The sequence below is a fragment of the Anser cygnoides genome, chromosome 7 (assembly GCF_040182565.1).
Source record: "Anser cygnoides isolate HZ-2024a breed goose chromosome 7, Taihu_goose_T2T_genome, whole genome shotgun sequence".
In the NCBI taxonomy this organism is placed as follows: domain Eukaryota; kingdom Metazoa; phylum Chordata; class Aves; order Anseriformes; family Anatidae; genus Anser; species Anser cygnoides.
Genome location: NC_089879.1, coordinates 18183956 through 18204593, shown reverse-complemented (window position 1 = coordinate 18204593; position 20638 = coordinate 18183956). Strand labels below are relative to the sequence as shown.

General features: G+C 42.5%; 1 long non-coding RNA gene across 1 annotated transcript in view; it reads right to left on the bottom strand.

The window, feature by feature from the left end:
- LOC106044557 (uncharacterized) overlaps nucleotides 1-20430 on the bottom strand; it is a 41014-nt gene extending 20584 nt beyond the window's left edge. The window contains exons 1-6 of the long non-coding RNA XR_010833038.1: nucleotides 20207-20430; nucleotides 19054-19277; nucleotides 17281-17378; nucleotides 16256-16338; nucleotides 15155-15271; nucleotides 2023-2117 (exon numbers count right to left, since the gene is read on the bottom strand). This is a non-coding gene — a long non-coding RNA (uncharacterized lncRNA). The remainder of the gene's footprint in view (nucleotides 1-2022; nucleotides 2118-15154; nucleotides 15272-16255; nucleotides 16339-17280; nucleotides 17379-19053; nucleotides 19278-20206) is intronic.
- Between the last annotated feature and the right edge of the window lie 208 nt (nucleotides 20431-20638).

Here is a 20638-nt window from a genome sequence, read left to right as displayed (position 1 = left end):
AGACCCTGGCCTGTGAGCCCTGCACGAGGCCATTCCCCACAAATGTGCCGGGCACTGCGGCACCCACGCAGCTCTGAGAGCTGCCAATATAACCCCACAACAGAGCCACTGTTTCTGCCAAGCCCCTCTGACTTTCCTTGTGCTTCAGGCTAGAGTTGGCCTGCTTCCTGAAAGCGGGGTCAGAATCTAAACATAATTTTTTTTTTGTCCAGACCCTGCTGAAAGCATTCTAGTTCTTAGCACCAGGTGGAAGAGATCAAACTCAGTGATGCCTGTGATATCTGCAATGAGCAGTCATGGAGGTTTAGGCCTTCACATCTTAGAGATGTTTTCGTATCTCAGAGCCTCTCTTAAGGATAACTTTTGGTGGTGTATTAATGTCATGATTTTTCTTTGTTGATTAATGTAGCAATTCATCTTCTGTGCTATTTTTTTCTCTCATATAGAATAGGAGCAGTCCCCAAGGGAAAAAAGAAAACAACAAAATAAGCCAAATGCAATCCTAGTTACAAAGTTAGTACCATCTCAAACTCTGCATCTGCTTACTTTTAATAGGGAAACTATTAGAACATTTGGTCAAAGGTCAGGAAACAGCAGGGGCTACTTCGGAACTTCCCCGTAGTGAATTAATAGATTCAAATGGAAATGTGATTGGAAAATATGTTTTCTATCTCAAATAAAAATCACCTTACCAGGAAGTCTCATAAGAAACAAAAGTATACTACACTCTGGAACAAATAGCCCAGCAAGTCTGATCTTGTATGCACTGAATTCAATGGGACTTATTCCAGTACGTTCCCTGGAAATATAAACAGATCGTGACTACCCTAACAAATTATAAGCAAAAATAAAACCTTTTTAGTGAAGAATCATTGTTTTAATAGAATACTTTACATTTGACTGATTTGCACAAACCATTCTAAGGCCTGTGGAAGAGAAATCTCCCCTAATCTGACAAAAAGCAAAAAAATCCCAGCTTTCCATGGGTCAGGATTCCCCTGGCACTGGCACCTTCAAGCACAACCATAGGGTAGGGAAGTCCATTTGCTCAGCAAATAAAACAGCAAAATGCCTAGGTTTTGTTCTGAACCATAAATCACAGTCGTGACTTACATAAACTCTTAATTCTATTGAATTACACCCCAGTTTCCTCCAACTCCCAGAAGAATATGAATGGTGCTTTGAAAGCCTTCGCTTTTGCATACCTGAGAGTCACAGCCCAGAACTTTACCTTCATACCTTCCTGGAGCTGTTGTGCAGGCAGAATCTTTTAGGAGCTTGCATATGTTAGTACAGGTGCCAGTAGCTGGCAGACTCCTTGATTTTTAATCATGTATACTTTTTTAAAATTTTGTCTCAGCAAGTTGATTTGCACATACCATTCAAATTATAAAAAGAGTCACAAGTATTCTTTACAAATGCCCTTAGTACTGTCTAACCTACCTGGCAATGTCAATAATGTTACATAAGGGTGATACAGCTACCTATTTGCCAACAGAAAATTCACTGGGCATTACTGTTCTGACACCAAATGGTGTCCAAAAGAGATTGTGCCTGTGGTCTTAGCAGGTGCTCTCTGTCCTATTCTTGGATGATGAAGATCTCTCTGGATCTGTTGTGCACATAAATGCACATTTATAAGACAGGCAGCTATAGATCCCATGGCAAACAGATACTAAGAAAAAAGCTTATGAAAAAAACTGTGGAGTAGAAAATAATTTCTGAGTATCCCATTGCCTTTTCAGTTACTGCCATCAGAAAACTTTTAATCGATGTTTAATTTTTACTGATCTCAGACACACACAATAAGCAACACAGGACTGAAACCAGTTATGAATAGAAGTCAGACCTCTGTGGATTCACAGGTGTCTCCAGGGCTAGGCTAGAATTATATAAAAGGATGAAATCTGACTGCTTCCATTCTATCCAAACTAAATCCAGCAAAATACCAGCAATTGGCTCTTTAATGTCAAAGGAAAACATCAAGATGAGAGAACAGACATTCAGAATGACCATGCTTACATTGCTCACCAAAGGATGGATCCAGTGGCTGCATTCCTGAGGCAAGGTCTGTGTGATGGACAGATTCTGTGCAGTGACCTTTAGCTTCTTGATTCCTGGAAAGAGATACACAGGAAAGCCAGCTGACTCCTCCAACACCAGTATCCCCTCCTCTTTACAACATCAAAGATTTAAAGTCCCTATTCTCCCACAGATGAGAACTCGTCAGGGCTCAGCAGTGTCCCCAGAAACACCGTGGCAGAATACACCGTACCCCAGCCTGTACAGATGCAGCAGCCACTCCTGCAGCTGTGAGCCACATGAGAGGTTTATAGCAAGGGCAGCGTGTCCCTTGCCACAGTTAACCTTCTCATAAACGCTGCTGTCTGCTTCAGAGGAGAAAGCTACCCAAAGCAGGTTTTGCAAGGATTAAAGAATTCCCCTGCTTCACTTCCTCTGCTCCACTCCATCCTCCGCTTCCTCTCCTCCACGACGGGGCAGTAAAACTGCAGTCCTGTCACTCCTAACACCAATGTTTTCATGATCACTCTGCCTCTGTATGTTAGCTTGTCTCTTTGATGCTGTTGCCTGCTTTTCTCAATCATTTTACACCTTCTGACCAGTATATCAGCCAAATACAGCAATTTCTCCAGGTGGCACAAAACCAGACAAGGAGAAGGAAGATTTTATAACAAAGAGGAGGTTATGGTGTAAGTGCCGCTTAGATTATATATACATCAGGGAATCCAGGCATACACACCAACTGTACAGGAGACAAGCATGCCATTAACACTGCTGCTTGCACAACACTTTGACAGCCGTGCCTTCAGAAGCATTCAGCCCTTTGGTTGTTTATCCGGGGAGAGTGGGTGTGACATCACTTCAGGAAGTCAAAATAAGCCATTAGCCTTGCTGTGTTTTCACACCTGGAGAAACACTTTCTCTAAGGTCATAATGCCACCATAAGATTTGCTTGAAATTGGTCTAAGGGTGTGTGGGAAGCTGCAGGGAAAATGGGGTCACTAAATACAAGATGACTGTATTAGTCATTAACATTATTCTGTTTAGACAGAGTACCAAAGTATAACAACAGTGGTAAAAAGAGTAAAGTTAGTCCTGGGAGTGTTTACTGATGAACCAGCTCCTATAAACACAGAGCTTTTTCAGAACCTGTATATAATTTGTAATTTGTCCAAGTTTCTTACAAACAGATGGTTGTTCAAGTGCCTTAAATATTACAGCATTAGGGAAAAGTCACACATTGTATAAGAAACCTTGGACTGTACTTCGCAGAAAACTTCTTTCCATTTATCAAGCTCCCGTCTTCCTCTTTTTGTGTGTGTGTGTGTGTGTGTGTGTGTGTGTTGTTGTTGTTTTGTTTGTTTTTGTTTGTTTGTTTGTCTCCTGCCCTGGTATTCAGTAATTAATCATAGAATCACCGAATGGGTTGGGTTGGAAGGGACATGGCAGGGACACCTCCCACCACATCAGGTTGCTCAAAGCCCCATCCAAACTGACCTTAAAACACTTCCATGGATGGGGCATCCACAGCTTCTTTTGGCAAGCTGTTTCAATGCCTCACCACACTCTGAGTAAAGAATTTCTTCCTTATATGTAATCTAAATCTCCTCTCTTTTAGTTTAAAGCCATTACTCCTTGTCTTATCACTCCACTCCCTGTCAGAGTCCCTCCCCAGCTTTCCTGTAGGCCCCTTTTAGGTATTGGAAGGTTGTTATCAGGTCTCCCCAGAGCCTTCTATTCTCCGGGCTGAACAACCCCAACTCCTTCAGCCTGTCTTCGTAGGAGAGGTTCTCCAGCCCCTTGATCATCTTTGTAATCAAATATATTCAGCTCTTTGCGCCTCTAAGGAAGTTGACATGATGGAGAAAATGTACTGTAGTGATTCAACAGAATCAGAGAAATAGTGTGGTTATCCACCAGCACCTCATGGTTTTTCCAACATCTGTAGGAAATTCGTATTGTGGTTTTGTAACACAAATCTTTGGTGGCAATAGTGCCTTAAAGTAGTCCTGCTCAAGACTGTCAGTCACTTCTGCTCCTGGCACACTGCCCCAGGCCACTATGACAGACCATAACAAGGAACAAACTTTGGACAGAGAAACAAAAGATAACCCTTCTTGTCTCCCCAGAGTTGTTTCTCCAAGGTAGAACAACTTCATTATGTGGTTCACAGGACAGCTGGGCAAGCCCCTGTTCCAGTGCTCCTGCAAGAGCACGGACACGCTGCAGGTGCCTGGGCAGGACTGGGTGTGCAGTCTGGAGCCAGAGCAGGAAAACCTTTGCTGGTACTGACACTCAGGATGTCATTCTGTAAAACCTCAGCCTCTGGCTTCAGTTTGATTGTATTGGGCTTAAGTGGCAAGGTTTTAGTAGTGCAGCAGCTGCCCCCGTCAGATCAGAGCCAGCTCCAGCCGGCTCCAAAGGAACCCACCGCTGGCCAGGGCCAAGCCATGAGCGATGCTGGTTGGGCCTCTGGGAGGAAAGAATCAAGAAAGGGAAAAAACTGCTGTGCTACAGAAGCTGGGAGTGAGAAACGTGAGAGAAATGTGAGAGAACAGACACCAAGGTCCGTGCTGAAGACACCAAGGTCAGTGCAAAAGGAGGGGAAGGAGGTGCTCCAGGTGCCGGAGCAGATCTCCACGCTGCAGCCCGTGGAGGAGCCCCCGGTGGAGCAGGTGGATGTGGCCTGGAGGAGGCTGCGGCCCATGGAGAGCCCCCGCAGGAGCAGGCCCCGGGCCGGAGCTGCAGCCCGTGGAGAGGAGCCCACGCAGGAGCAGGGGGTCTGGGGGGAGCTGCCGCCCGTGGGGGACCCGTGCTGGAGCAGTTTGCTCCTGGGGGATGGACCCCGTGGTACGGAGCCGTGTGGGAGCAGTTCTTGAAGAGCTGCTGCCTGTGGGAAGCCCACACAGGCTCAGTTCAGGAAAGACGGCATCCCGTGGGAGGGACCCCACGTGGAGCAGGGGCAGAGAGTGACCGTGAAGGAGCAGCGGAGATGAAGAGTCAGGGACTGACCGCAGCCCCCATTCCACTGCACCGCTCACCAGGAGGAGATAAGAGACAGCTGGATGGGGACAAGGTGGTTTTAGTTTGCTTTTAGTTCTCACTGCTCTAGTCTGTTAGTAATAGTCAATAAATTACATTAATCTCCCTACATGAAGACTATTTTGTCTGTGACAGTAATTGGTGAGTGATCTCCCTCTCCTTATCTCAACCCATGAGACTTTTTTATCATATATTCTCCCCCTGTTCTCTTAAGGAGGGGGAGTGAGAGAGCGACATGGTAGAGCTGAGCTGTCTGTCAGTGTCAAACCACCACACCGATCACATGCAAGAGCTTACTGCAGGCCTTCTGCGGCCAAGTCGTGCACGTCACCGGCAGACCAACAAAACATCCCAACAGCTCCAAAACATCTTGGTGGTTTGCAGCTGTACCCCCAGGATTTACGGGAGCAGGTGCTGCCCATGAGACCAACATTGCTCTCAGGTCCCCAGGGCAGCCCACTTGTATTTCTATCAACCTATTCTTTCCCTCTCAAGTCCTCTGCTCTTTAAACACAGGTGTATACCCTGTTTTTACCCTGTTTTTCTGTTGTGGTTTAACCCGGCCGGCAGCTAAACACCACACAGCCGTTCGCTCACCCTCCCCCCTCCCTCTCTGGGATGGGGGAGAGAAACGGGAAAGTGAAGCCTGTGGGTTGAGATAAAGACAGTTTATTAAGACAGGAAAATAATAATAATAATAATAATAATAATAATAATAGTATTACTAATAATAATGTGTATGAAACAAGTGATGCACAATGCAATTGCTCACCACCCGCTGACCGATGCCCAGCCTATTCCCGAGCAGCCGGCCCCCCACCCCGGCCAGCCACCCCTATATATTGTTTAGCATGACGCCAGATGGTATGGAATACCCCTTTGGCCAGTTTGGGTCAGCTGTCCTGGGTCTGTCCCCTCCCAGCTCCTGCTGCACCCCCAGCCTGCTCGCTGGCAGGACAGAGCGAGAAGCTGAAAAGTCCTTGGCTTGGTGTAAGCACTGCTCTGCAACAATTAAAACATCAGCATGTTATCAGCGCTCTTCTCATCCTAATCCAAAACATAGCACCCTACCAGCTACTAGGAGGAAAATTAACTCTGTCCTAACTGAAACCAGGACATTTTCACATTTCCTCTTTTCCCCCTTTACTGATCTTTGGACTTCCACATGGTATGCAGATCCTGCCACATCTTCCAGCTCTCCTTTCTCAGCTTAGGCAAGCCAATCGACCACTCAGTGAGTCCCCATGTTCTGTTTCTCCCTCCAAGAAGTGAGTTGCAGATCAGATCTTAGGTATTTTTTGCTGATTCAAGCTCTGTTAATAGACAGGAAATCCATAAGAAGTTGCCTGGGTTTGCAAATTTGCCAGGAATGTTGCCACAATCACCACAACTCTCATTGTCTGTCTGCTGTGACACCTCTGCCTTCCACACATGCCTCTCAAAGCTGTGGAACCTCATAAACAGGATGTCCCCAGCTGATGTTGTCTTTTGGTCTTGTTCTTCTACCTCAGCCAGACTGGGAAAAGAATTTTCCATGTTTTGATCCTCTGGTGCAACACTAGGAAGCAGATGGATGACTGAACCCATGGTATTTCATTAATTAGTTGGTCAGTATATCTTACAAGATTGTACTGGAGCATTATCACAGCACTTCGCTCATCTTCTGCCGTAGTGTCTGCCATTTTCGATGCAGAGAATGGCGACTTCTGGTACTTGCCCCAAAATTCAACTTTTATACATATTGGTTTGCTGATGACTATTCTGGGGCCAATGAGAGAGTGTATGTAGGAGATACAGGTCGTGAAAATGGATTCCACCTATTATCCTTCACTTTGGCATTCAAGGGCCAAGTCCAAGGACATAAATAAATACCAAATTACTATTTAGCTAACAAAGTTAGCTAAAAAGTAAGTGAGTTCTGTGAAGGTCTAGGTGCCTAAATTCCTCTGTGTGTCTTGGTCAAACATTTGGAGACAGACCGATGTTATTTTAGTCTACAAAAAGAATAAGAGGATAAGGCTACAAATGTAACTGATAGAGGAGAACAGGAAGGTAAGACTATGAGAGCAGAAAGGGAGTATAATTTGTAACTGTTTTCCTAAAAGCAAAGATGACTTGGAATGTGACATTCAAAGAAAAGAAATTAAAGAAATATTGGCACTGCTATGTCAAGAACTTCAAAGTTAAGAAATTATGTCTGCCTGGCCCATCTGCATATGAGCCAGTGGCAGTGGGAAGGGCACTGCAACCCCTGCTGACCCAGCATGGAGCTGCATGCCAGGGAGCTTTCCCAGATATCCCAGGGCACCAGATACCCACCAGTGTGGCTAACAAGGCCGCACCACTTTCCCTATGGAGAGGTTGGAGGATGCACTAGAGAAAGTGAGTACTTGTTATGACGAGGCAGTGTCTAAGCTCATCGGGTCCCTAAACACACAGATGAGGGAGGACTCACTCCTCTTGGATTAACCTTAAACCTTAAACCCTTAATCACCTTAAACAACACTGAACTCACATCAGGATAAATGTAAAATGCAAATAAAAGTGCATTTGTTCATAATATCCAAAATAGACAGAATTTTATAGACTTCACAGACATTACTGAGAGAATCAGAAAATTCTTATTCTGGTATCCAGATGAATTGTTTTTAAATGGGATTAAAATACATTGCTCTTGACTGAGACCAGATGTGACAAACCACTTCAGATGATCATTAGTTTGGGATGACTGTTCCCTTTTTTTTTTTTTTTTTTTTTTTTAGTGCTGTACCACATTCTGCATGTATTTCATTAAATAAACTCCATGGAGTGTTTTTCACAGACTGGTCGCAAACACCCAGTCTCTGTAAGGACACACTGAGACACTTTTCAGAGACATGAGGGTTAAAATAATAAAAAAGAAAGTCTTGCTTTCTCTTTTTCCCACCAACAACAGCCTTGAAGTCTCTTCACGTCACTCCTGTGCCTTTTCCCCTCTGCCATCTGGTCTGGCCCTCGGCTCCTCGGCATTCAAATTAAGCGGCTTCTTCCTCCCCACGGCTGAGACGAGCTGGGGCACAGGGAACCAGCTCACAGTTCCTTTGCCCTTATGAGTCAGAATGGACCAAGCCTACACAGTGTTGAGACCTTTAGAAATTTTTGATCTTCTATTTTAAGAAGCCAGTGCTGAACTACTTGTAAGTGCCCCAAATGTGGGACATTTTTCATTAGAAAAGCAACATGTTTGTTACAGACCCAAAGGCCACCCCGTCGCGAGTTTTTGAGGCCATGGTCTCATACACAGGGGCAAGATAACATCCGAAAGAAGAAAACATCAGAGCATTTTTAGCATTGCAAACAAACTCATTCTCAATCCCTAATGTGAACTTATTCCTTTTATTTATCTGCTACTTGGTTTAATCCACTGCTTTTAACTATTCTTAGTTTTATCCTCCTAATCTTAAGGAACGATTGACATTAAAGTATTCAGAGCAGGCTGTGCAATGCCTTTCATGAGGGGCCGGCTGAGGATTTTTACTTTATGGTTTACGCTACAAGCAAAGCTGTCCATTTTGCAGGGCTGCATAGTTTGGCAAGATATCTTGTGTTCCATGTAAAGCTGTGTGCAAAATGTACGGGATCTTGGATGTCTTTTCTGGCCAGGCTCTTGATGTCCTTAGTTAATAGTACGTCACGTGTCTTTGCACAGATATGCGTATAGACTGTACATGTTTCTGCTGAGGTACAATTGCTTTTGCTGTGTGGTCTGCAGAAAAGAACTGTTGAAGTCTGGCCTCGGTGCAAGTTGCTGTCACACTACTATGACAGTAAGTGGTCAGCTACACAGTCCTTTTTGACGTCAAAGTGGACGTCCCTAATACAATCCCTAATAACGTTCTCAAAAAAATAATAATAATCTGAAGCTATTTCCAGCCTTCAGCAGAGCCAGTTTACAGTACTTAAATAAGAGGAAGGTCAGACAGACTGCACTTGACACTGCTGGGAACTGACAGATGTTTTTGAGGAAAAATGAAAAAGGTCATCTAAAAAAGCAGCTAAAAGATTCCCAATTGTTTACTACATTGTTAATAAATTGAGGTTTCAAAAACACTCACAAAGGAGAACTGGGAATTACCCAACATTTTAGAAATTGTTATCCATCTATGTTCCTGTTCATATTTACAGTCAAATATACATCATGTAACAGACAGAAAAGAGTTATAGTATGTATCATTAGCCAGCAGCTCATTTTCAGCAATTGAATAAGAAATTAGAAGTGAAGAGGAATAGCACAAGAAACTGGCTGAAAGATCCAGTCAGGAGATAAGTAACTTAAATTCACAAGAGAACGTCGTTTCAACTTTTGTATTTAACATTAGACGGGTTTATCTAAACCACATCAGCAGTCACAGAAAAGAGCTGGGCTCTCTTCCAGGCCAGTTGGGCTTTACTTATCTGAAATACAGCTACAAACTTTCCTGGCTTATTAGTAATTCTATTCATAGTTTACTTGAGTTTTCCTCTGACACAGAGACATACACGGAATGAGCAGTTCATTGGGAATCGAACTGAAAGCACTGAGGGGGTAAAAGGAGGAAGGTGAAGATATGGATGCAGTCAGAGCTGGTAGTTCAAGCACAGGGTAACAGTGGAGGTTAAAAGCAAGCTGCTGAGAGGGCAGAAAGATGTTCCACATAACATACATCAGATCTGTGCCACCCCCCCCACCAGCCAAGCGTGAGCTTCTGTTTTTTCCCAGGACTGTACAGAATTGAGCAAGAGGAAAACCCAAAGACATATCTTAACACTCCCTGTTTCAAGACAGAATCATGAATCCATTTGGATCTTAATGGATGTCTCTTTAGACTGCTCTTTCTATTGATGATGATGACAGAAAACCCTTCTGAGAATTATCTTCTAGCTTTTCATGGCCTTTAACCTCAGAATTTTTCCTAATGTCTAGTCACATCTTCCTTTATTGCAGTTGAAACTTACTGTTTCTATCCTACTTACTGTAGATACAGAGGAAAAAAAAGTTGTTTCCTGTCTTTGAATCAGTCCTTTATGCATTTGAAGGTCAGTACGTCTCCCCTTAATCTTCCTTTTTGATTAAACAACTCCAAAATGCTACTTTTTCCATCTTTCTCATAGCTTATGTACTCTAGAAGCCTTGTTGTTGTTCTTCTTCTCTGAATTATCTCCAAACAGACCACATCCTTCTTGAAGCCATGCTGCTCCAACTAGACATAGCTCTGCAGCTGAAAAGTGGAAAACCTTCGTATCCCGTGCAAGCTAAGCTCGTTGTTTATGTGAACGAGGATTTGCCACTTGCACAGAAGCAGTACTGCTGACGCATTTTCAAGTTTTCACAAACTCAGTCCTTTTTCTGCCACTTAACTATTGACTCTCCACTAAAACCTGTGAAAAACTCTGTTCCTTGTGTTTGATTCGATTTAAATTCATATCCTATTTTTATCAGACGATTTCTTCAATTTGTCAATACCATTTTGAATTCTACTTTTCTTTAATTTACTGAAAATATCATTGGACACAAGATGTACTCAAAAAGCACCTGATTTTTCCACTTCATGCATCCTATATTAGACTAATATACGTCATGTTTCCCTGATTTGTTTATCTGAACAGCATCAGAAGCCTCAGTAAAATCAAAACATCTGAAACCTACTCTTTCCTCCAAGCTCAGAAGGCCAGTTCCACAAAATCTTAGAAGCAAAGGACTGATCCACTTGGAAATAGTTTCATAATTTATTATAACTTAAATTAATCTGAAGTGGTTTAGTCTTCACTTCTTCCTTCCTACTTTCTTTTTCACTATCATGGGAAAAAAAGAAAAAAAAAAACATACAAAAAGAGGGCCTGAGTGGTGGATACAGGCGTGTACTCAGCTCAGCTAAGAACAATTTTGCAGATGAAGTCACTGAAGTCAGCAGTATACAAGGGGGTAGCAGAAGAAAAATGGTTATAGAATTAAACTAGGATTGGTTTACTGCACCAATGCAGAATCTACTGGAAACTGATAGATTTCACAGCTAAACAGTAGATAACGAATGTTCAAGAGGAAATGGTGGAAAATCACACCAAAACTGCATGAAAATTGTTAGGTCAATGCTGAAAAATACTTCTAAATTGTAATCTAGAAGTGAGTTTAACAATTGGAGGACATCCTGTCATTTCCAGGAAAAGAGAAAAGCCTGTTTTATCTTGTTTACTTATTCCTGGCAAGAAAAAGTAAAATTGTATTTCTAAAACTGTTTTCAACTCAAATAGCCTGAGAATTATGACTAGATAACTCATTGGAAAAAAGGAGCCAAGTGTCTTTCTTAAATGAGAAAATGATTGGCTAGTTATGCCTGTTCTGAAAGTTGGTTTTAATGGCAGGATGGGATCTGTCTCAACTACCTATAAAAGTGCTTCAGTCCATACAGTTAAGTACATTAAGGCCAGTTTTCTTTTCATACAGACAACCATTCTGTAGCCTCCTACTGTCTTGACAATGAAATATTTCACTTTTCACCCATTGTATCTCATGAAATCATTAAAGAAGTTAATCAATTAAAAGATAACAGTTTGGGTACATGAGAATTACACAATCACCAAAGTGGGAGGCGATCCCTTGAGGTCATCTGCTCCAACCCCCTGCTCAGGGCAGGGCCAGCTTCAGAGTCAGCAAGTTGCTCGCGGCCTTGTTCAGTCAATTCCGAAACTCTGGTTCATGTTATTATTATTCCAGTAGTTCACCATGAAAGCCTTGCTAGAGGAATACTGTTGCAATTTGTCAGGTCGCTTGACTTCATCATGCATACTGCATGTGGTACGGCCTTGGTCCTCTCACACAGGATGTCACCAAACCCCACTACAGCAGCAACAGCACTCTATTTACCACATACTTTTTATACTTTATTCAAATAGGCCCTCCTAAGAGAAGTGCTGCCAGCATATTTGGCAAGAACTGAAATGGTTAAGTAGCCTCTCATTAATGCGAAGATTTCCTTCTCCTGTAGTATCTTCATGCTTACAGAATCACCTATAAAAACCTTCCAAACTGTATGAGAACTACACCTTCCACACATTTTTATGGTATTATTTAGTAAAGAAAGAAACCTTTTGGGGACTAATATAGAGGAGGCAGGCAGGATTTGGCATCAGCAAGCTATTTGAGAAGTTTTTCGATTTTACACAGAGCAAAGAGAATTTGTCTGCAAAGTAACTGCTCTGCAGAGCTATGCAAATAGTCCCTGGGGGGCAAGAATACGTTCTGGAGCACCTCGCTGCTGGAATGGAAAGTATGAATGCTTCGGAATGCTGACAGAAGTACACGTAGGAGTGTAAAACAATTATATTTCACCTAGTGAAAGTCCACAGTCCTACTTGAGTTTCAATCACCTGACGTCAGCTAGTAGAAACAAGTCTAATACAGGCAGGTCTTCCTGTAGTATTCATGGCACTGCTGGAGGGAAGCGTGGGTAGACAACTGTTCTCGTTATCAACATTTCCATTCTCCTATTCATCTTCAAGAAACGGGCATCCCTTATAAACTGAGAGCGATCCTCCCACATTCTTCCCCATATGTTAGGGCATGCAGGGAAGTATCAGGATCAGAGCTCTTGGATTTAATTTCTTTAAATTATCTCTTCTCTTTCGATCTCTGTGCAGGAGGAAGAACCTGACGTGTGAGAAAAAATTGTAGCACTGGTGTATGTGTTTCTTGGAAAAAAAATATTAACTGAAACACACTTCAACTAATTGTACCACTATTTTCAGCCTACCTCTTTGATCCACTATAGAATTACAACAAATAAGAAACCCTCCAAATCAAAAACAGAAAAAAAAATTGCAGAGCTAATTTCAACATGTAAAAGTCACGATTTTAATTTAGGCTTCTTAGAGAAATATTAAAAAATCAGTATGGTCTCATCACTGATCGTCTCTGTCATTACTCAAACTAAAAATATATCTATGCAGTGCAACGAAGCCTCCAGCTAGGCTTACCAAGACCCAGCTTCCTCCAAAGAGGAAAATGAATGGGCTGATTCTGCTTCTTGCCCTCGCTGTTCCCAGGAACCTAGCTAGATGGATACACACTGGAACCAGCGAACTGCATTCTCTCCCTCTTTGCCATCTTACTGGCTGACAAAGTAGCCCTTCTTTCCACATTCATAACATCCTCATCACCACTGCAATCATGTTAATCCTGAATTTGTATTTGCAGAGAGTCGTATCAGTCCTTTGCAGAGGCTTTCAGCCTTAAGGCTCCCTCGATACCTTGCAAGAATGAGATGCATTTTAGCTGCAGTTGAGAGGAGGGGAATGGAGAGAAACCCAGAGACTTAAAGCTAGACACAAGATGTGATAGCTGGGAAGTGGTTTGAGTTTCTGACAGTAGGTATCAGATGCACAGATACTGAATACCCCAGCTAAGGAAACGATAGGTTGCTAATATTTCAACTGAGGAAACATCTCATTAATAACCTTAGGAAAATAAACACTTAGCCTGACTACAAAAGAGAACTCTACTGTGTACATTCCAGTCCCTCAGCTTTTACCAGAAAGGAAACCTTTAATAGTTCAGCACAGGCATGATAACTGAAGGAGGCGACTTAATGACTCACTGTACATGTCGAGATCCCAAACAGAAGGGCATGTCCCCAGAGGAAACATCTGGAAAGATCAAGGGCTTTTTACCTCGTTTGGTTCTGGAAACCATAACTTTCCAAACCCAGTTTGTTCCCATAAATATGCAAAAGTCGTCTTGGTAGAAGACTAATTTTCCCAAGAAATAGGGTTTAATTGCAGTAGGTATGTTTATTCCCTTCACCAAATACAACATGTGAGCGATATGAAGAATCTTTCAGAGATAAACACATGCCAGGGAAATTTCTTTTATATCAGAATTACTTTATCTTATACATATATAAAAAAAAAAAAAGGTATTGTTTTCTGTACAGTGAAAATTGAAACCAAATTGATTTCGTTTTCTAAAACTCACGACCTACTTGTCAAATTACTGTCTCTCCTCTCAGGCTTAGATACATTTAAAAAGTGGTGGAAGAAACAGCAGGGAGCCTGCTGAATCTTTGAAGACTACCCGTGAAGCAAATGCAGACAAATTTCTCTGACTTCACAGTGTTCACTTTTCAAATTAAATTTAGTTCAGCACTGGCTTACAGCTGTCCCCAAATGTTGTTTCTACTATGCTGACCACTCTGCAAGTATTTTCTGTGACTAGATCCCATGTATTTTGCTAACGTTTCTCACAAATAGAACTATGACAATTTGGTTGTCCCTGCTGATAGGGAGCCCCAGGACATATCCAATGCCAGCTGGCACACCAGGCGAACACACTCACTACCTTCCTGGTCATATCAATGAGCATCGCTCTAGAAAAAAAAAAAAAATCTTACTGAAATAAAATATCTTGATAACAGCACCAGGGGCTGTCAGCAGAATGCAATGAACACCTGACAGTTAGACCTGCTGCACACTGAGACCAGCTCAGACCAATTACACTCTTAAAATACCCCAATACTTCTAACATTAAACTTGTCATCTCTACTGTACACAGGGGAGAGGCATGCATCCAAAGGAGCAGGACAAAGTTCGGAAAAGAAGCAACTGTTCTAATGAGTGGGAAACTACGGGTTATTCAACTGTGTAACATAAGAACAACATTTCTGAAAAAGCAGCTTTCAAATATACAGTTGGAGTTCATTTGTGGAGTTGGCTACTTCCCCAAGCACTTGCTGTGTTCTGAGGAAAACATTATAGAATTATAAACTTACACTGTATTTAATAAATTAAAATGTTTAGACATAAGTCACTGTTTAATGCAGCAGTTGCTCAAAATATTGTTTACTTATAAATAATATATTTTATAATTAAAGAAAGGTATCCAATTTATCAGTAAACATTGCCTTCCAGGAAAAGACAGTAAAGTTTAGCTTTTCCTGTTCATTGATCCTTGTTGTTACTATTGGCTTGTCTGAAACTGTTAGTAGCATAAATCATCCCCCTCTTCAAAATCACATATTAGTCTTGAATACACTCGGCATGGGTGCTAATTTAACACGTTCATGAAAAAAAAGAAATTTACCATGGTGCTGGCAGGCATGTTTCCATTGCACCTTGGGCACAAGCTGAAGGGCATGTCCCGGTACCATTCAGTCCACCACTGTTATGTGCAAACGAGGAGAAAGACTGTGAAATGTAGCTGAAAGGCAAGAGGCAACGAATCCACTAAGAGGCCATGGTAAAAGCGGCACCCAGCTGCAGAAGTGCTTTTTCATTATCTCAGGGGTAAGTGACTTCGGGAAACTTAATTCATACCTGCCTTTAACTAATACGTTTGCTCCTATGAGGGAACAGGGAAGAGCACTTACACAGTCAGATGGCTGCACTGGATGTTAATTGCTGTAGTTTCCATTGCCCATGTTGGAAGGGGCTTAAAATACCCTGAACCACTGCCTGTTCTCTCACCTATTGCTCCCAGCTGGCTTCCAGAATGAAAACAGGAAGTCAAAGAGGTGCCAAAAGATGGGCCAGAAAAATTAGCTGCTTGAATGGTCCATAGTGCAGCTCAGAAGCACTGGCCTGACACATCTCCCTAATGCTTAAACAAGTCCCAGTACTTGACCACTTGATTTACCGTTTATTTTCTGGTGTACACTTGCTGAGTATTCTACAGAGAGGTGGGGCTAAAAAACAAAACCCCGTTAAAGTCAGTGAGAGTTTCACCACGTGCCTCCAACTGGAACAGAGCACTGCCCAGAGGGATCTTTGGGAGTGACTTTCTCAAGACCATTTTAAGGGCAGCTTGTGTGTCATATTTATCGATTAGCTATATTTCAAAAGTCTCAGGAAATGATTGAAAAACTGTTTGCTAGGGCCAGCTGTGGCCCTTTTAGAAGAGGAAGCAATGTACTTGTTTTACCCTCAGAAGGACTTTGGAGGTCGAGTGCTCGTATGTCTTCCATAGAATGCCCTGAGTTTTTCTTGCAGGCAACTGAAACATTTCCAAGATACACACACCCCTCACTGTTCATGGCTTCCTTGGAAGTACAGCTTTTGAAAAAAAAACACTATTTAATTAAAAAAAAAATACCGTCTTCCGTGAAGACAATGTTCATCTATTACTAGTGGCACAATTTTAGTGGTGTACTAGTGGTACAGTAAATGTTGTAATTTTTAACCCTACCTGGGAAAGCAAGTCAGACAGATCCCCAGTTAGAAGGACAGCTTCCTAGAGAGGACGTGCTCAGGCAGACATCGTACCAAACCCTGTTGAAGGAGTGAACAGGTCAGGTTTCAGGCAGAGCTCAGGAAAGACTGCATTCTTCTCTTCTTCCAAAAGGCATGCATTTAGACCCACAGACTGTAAGAAACCTGTTCCTCTCCAGTTTGTTCCTGGCCTTCTAAAGAGTCTGAGAATGACTTAAATTGATGGAGAGATTCAGATCTTTAACAAGAGAGGAAAGAAGCAGCCCAGCTGAGACACACAGATAACTGGGTGTTCATCATTTGGCTGAGCACAGTTCTGACAATATAACATATTCTCCAAACATACCTGCTGCACATCTTACGGCAGCTCTGCTGCCACTGCGCCTGCCTGAATACACTTTTGTGGTAACTCTGGTCATGGAAGTGGCCCATGTAATTCAAAGACAATATGTTAAATAAGGGATTGAAAGTATCTGGGAATAGCACTGTACAGAAAGGCATTTCTGCTATGGGTTTCTCTGAATTAGCGTTGGTTTTGATATGGCCAGGAATGTGTGAGGTCAGCTTTATCTGAAACTTGTCAGCCATCCAGATGTGAAGCCTGAATCCAAGCTGCAGCTGACTACCCCATTTCCTCCGAAGCTAAAATATTTCTTAATTACAGTCATTTTATTTTGGTCTAAACAAATACCATAAAAGTTAATAAACTGCTTCCTTATGAATCTCAAGAAAGAATATGTATGCTCATGTCATTCTTTGCCCTCCTCTGTACAAGTGCAGTGTCTGGTAGTGGACAGACTGAAGTCTCTTCAGGATCCAGGATTTGAATCCAACATTCAATCATTTTTGATCTCTGACTGTTTAAGGTGTGTGCTCTCACCAGCGCCACTGAGATCATTAGACTACATAATCTGACCTCTATATATCACTGGCCATACATTTCACTCAGCTAGAGGTCCGAAACTTTTGGTCAGCACCAAAGACAACCCCTAAAATACATACAGAGAACAGGAGAAATCAGGGGTGGTGACTGTTGCTTGGCACTAGGCAGCTGCAGGGGTAGGCAGATAGCGCCAGGGTCTCTCAGGGCACAGGGGAGGCTGAATGAAAGGAGAGAAAAGAGGGGAACAAAAAGAAAGATAACTTTGTCTTCATCCAAAATGGACTCTACTATTACTTGTCTCATTCTCCTCTTACAGCCCTCCCAAAACGTTCTTTCCCTCTCTCAGCTTCCTATTTTAATTAGTGTTTTTTTTCTCAGCTTTCATCCCAAACCCCACTTCCCTGCTCTCAGCCCTCCTTCCCTTTTTCCTCTTCTGCTGACCTTTTTTTTTGTTGCTGTTATTGTTGTTAGTGTTAAATAAACAAACAAACAAACAAACAAACTTGGAAGCCTCCAGCATTCTCTGGGTAGGAAACTCAAGTCGGCCTACCTAACTAAAAAGAGTTTGGCTGCCTCTGTCAACCAGGTTTCACAGCATATAAAGACCTGATAAATGTGAGACTTGGAAGTCAAACATTCATATCTACATTTTCATAACAGATCCTAAAAATAGTAACAGAAGTTGTTATTACGCTTCCACAGCAGAGTCGTTCCCTAATTTCCTATAATTATAGCTAAGCCTCATGCAGAGAGGGTATAATTAGAAAAATAAAGATGTCTGTCAGAGCATTCACTTGGTGGAACTAAAATTGTAGTTTTAAGTGAGATGGTTGTGATTTCTGAAAATTACAAGCATCACTTCTTGTAACAGGAATATGACATGAAAATCATTATTATATAGTAATAACGGGTCAGTTCTATATTGGAAATTAGCTTTTTCTGGAATGCAGAAACAAGAGACATTGCTGCTCGGCCTATTCCCTGTCAACGTCAGCAGAAACTGAAACTGACTTCAGGCAGAGCTGGTACAAACCCTCCAACAGAAAGAAATCCATTGATATGAGTAGGCCCCTCTCCAATCTGTGCAGAAATGAATTTGTGCTTTTTTGTATCAACTAGAAAAAAATGGCATTTTGTAAATATATTTGTTTTCATACTCCTGCCTTCCCATGTATAATTAATCACCCCCTTTATTTTTCAAAGGAAGAAATAGCACATGGGAGAAAGAATTTGAGCAATCTGGTCTGGGGGGGTTGGAATTAGATGGGCTTTAAGGTGCCTTCCAACCCAAACCATCCTGTGATTCTATGAATTTGGATCTTGAGATGGACTCTACCGTAGTATATCTAGTCAGGCTGGTACTCATCTTTAATCAAATTATTTCACATTACTCCTGAAAAACCTCAAAACGACTGAAAATTCTTTGGAGTCCCACTTCACTGTCAGAAGTGTCATGTGAAATTGTCCAATTTGAAAGTAAAAATGTCTATTAGACATTCCTCACAGAGTCTTGGCTATAAGAGTTTACAAGGATAAATCTCAGTAACAGTGATAACTTCCACAAATTAGGAAACTACCCATGCGATAAAGGAGTGATATCAGCTCCCACACACTGACAGCCTCTTCCTTCCCTCCCATACAGACGTTTATTCAATTAATTAATCTGCCACCTTCATAGCTCCTTCACCACTGAAAAAATATTCCTATCACCCATAGCCCACAAATATCTGGAAGCTCTTTGTGCTGGTGGGATTGTGAAATCCCAGAAATGGCACAGCTGATAGAAAACAAACATCATATGAAGAAGAAGAAGAAAAAAAAAAAAAAAGCTAGAGCTTAAAACATCCTGCTGGAGAAAAAAAAATAATATTAATAAAAGAAAAAACACAAACCTGCACGTCAAAATTATGCAGAAGAAGAAGTGAGTTACAGGCACCAAGAAAACTCGGTCAGTCCAGCTGTATAAGGCAGAGCAACTCAATGAGGCACAGTTGACTAAGGCATGGCTGGTTGACCTTCATCTATGAAGCAGACTGCAGTTTAGTTCAACCTGCATTTAAACGTCAGCCACCATTCTCTCACATGTTATCAGGACCCTCCAGAAACTCTTGCAGATCTAAGGACAACAAAAGCTCAAATGAAAGCAGGCACATTAGCTGCACACAATTAAAAAGGAATGAGCAGCTATCATCCTAACCAAAACCACTGTGTTAGCAGATCCTAAAGGATCCTACCCTGAAGCCCCACTACAGCTATCCCTACAGATACGGCAGAGAGCACTGGCTCCCATTTCTGTCTCTGCAGACACTACAGTTTCTAGCAGTTAATACCATTTTCCAGGCTCTGTTTGCTTGAAGCATGCTTCTAAGCCAAAACCCCACCCTAATCGTAGAGCTCGCTTTTGCTTCGTCCCCAAATTAAACATGATCTTTGGGGGGGGGGGGGGCATAGGAGCTCTCTCTCGCTGTTACCAGAGACATTTCCTGAAGAAACGGCAAGCCCGCTTTCTAGACTGCTTTCTCAAACCCCAGTTCTAGCCCCAAAACTGAAGGTTTAAGCACTGTGTGGAACCCCAGCCAGCTGCAGAAAACAGCACGAGACGTTTGCTTTCAGAGATCCCAGTGTCCCCTCTCTCCTCACAGATGTTACAGGATCCAGCAACAAACTTTACTCTCGTAGCCCTACTTGCTCAAACATTGACGCTGAACCCAGCTTTGTATATATGGCAGCTACCCCAGCATTTCCAGGAAACAAGCATGAAGTATGTGTTCCCAGGTGCTTGGGGTCCCGCTCCACCTCTGGCCTGACGAGACCCAGGAACAAAGCATCCCCTACAGGCCTCAGCTCCTTCGGCCTTCCTTCTTAACGCCCACCCTAGTTTACCCATCTCCGTAACCGGAGATTAGGCACTTCAGTCGTTACCAGACCTAAATAAAATACATCCTGAGGCAGTCAGTCAGCTCTTTATTTCTAGAGTTTCCAGCAGCAAACCTTCCTGACCACCTCCTGCATCAAACAGGAGCCTAATCCCAAACAACACTCTACCTCTCTCAAGCACGGGTATCCCGGCCAGCAGCTGGCCTCAGCATAAACTCCACTTCTCCTTTGGTATGTGGTTGAAGCTGGTCTTTACAGGCAATACAGGCTTCCTCTTCATGCAAGCAAGAGAGACTGGTGGGGGAGAAGCTATCCCAGCACGACCTGGGCAGGGCTGCCTCCTCAGGCCCACTTAATGCAGCAGGTCCAACTGCCAAGGGCGCACTTCCAGAGAGAACAGATGGGGCAGGAAAGGGGCCAGCCCGTATGGTAACGTCAACGTTAATTTTAGTCAAATGATATAAACACGGTAATCTGTTCATGGAAAGAGGGAGAAAGAAATGCTCTTCAGAATTCCTGTGACTATAATTTCACTTCCTCATTTTGAGGTATACATCGCTGATTACGTTTTCCAATTACATTCACTGAGCCAAGCCTTTG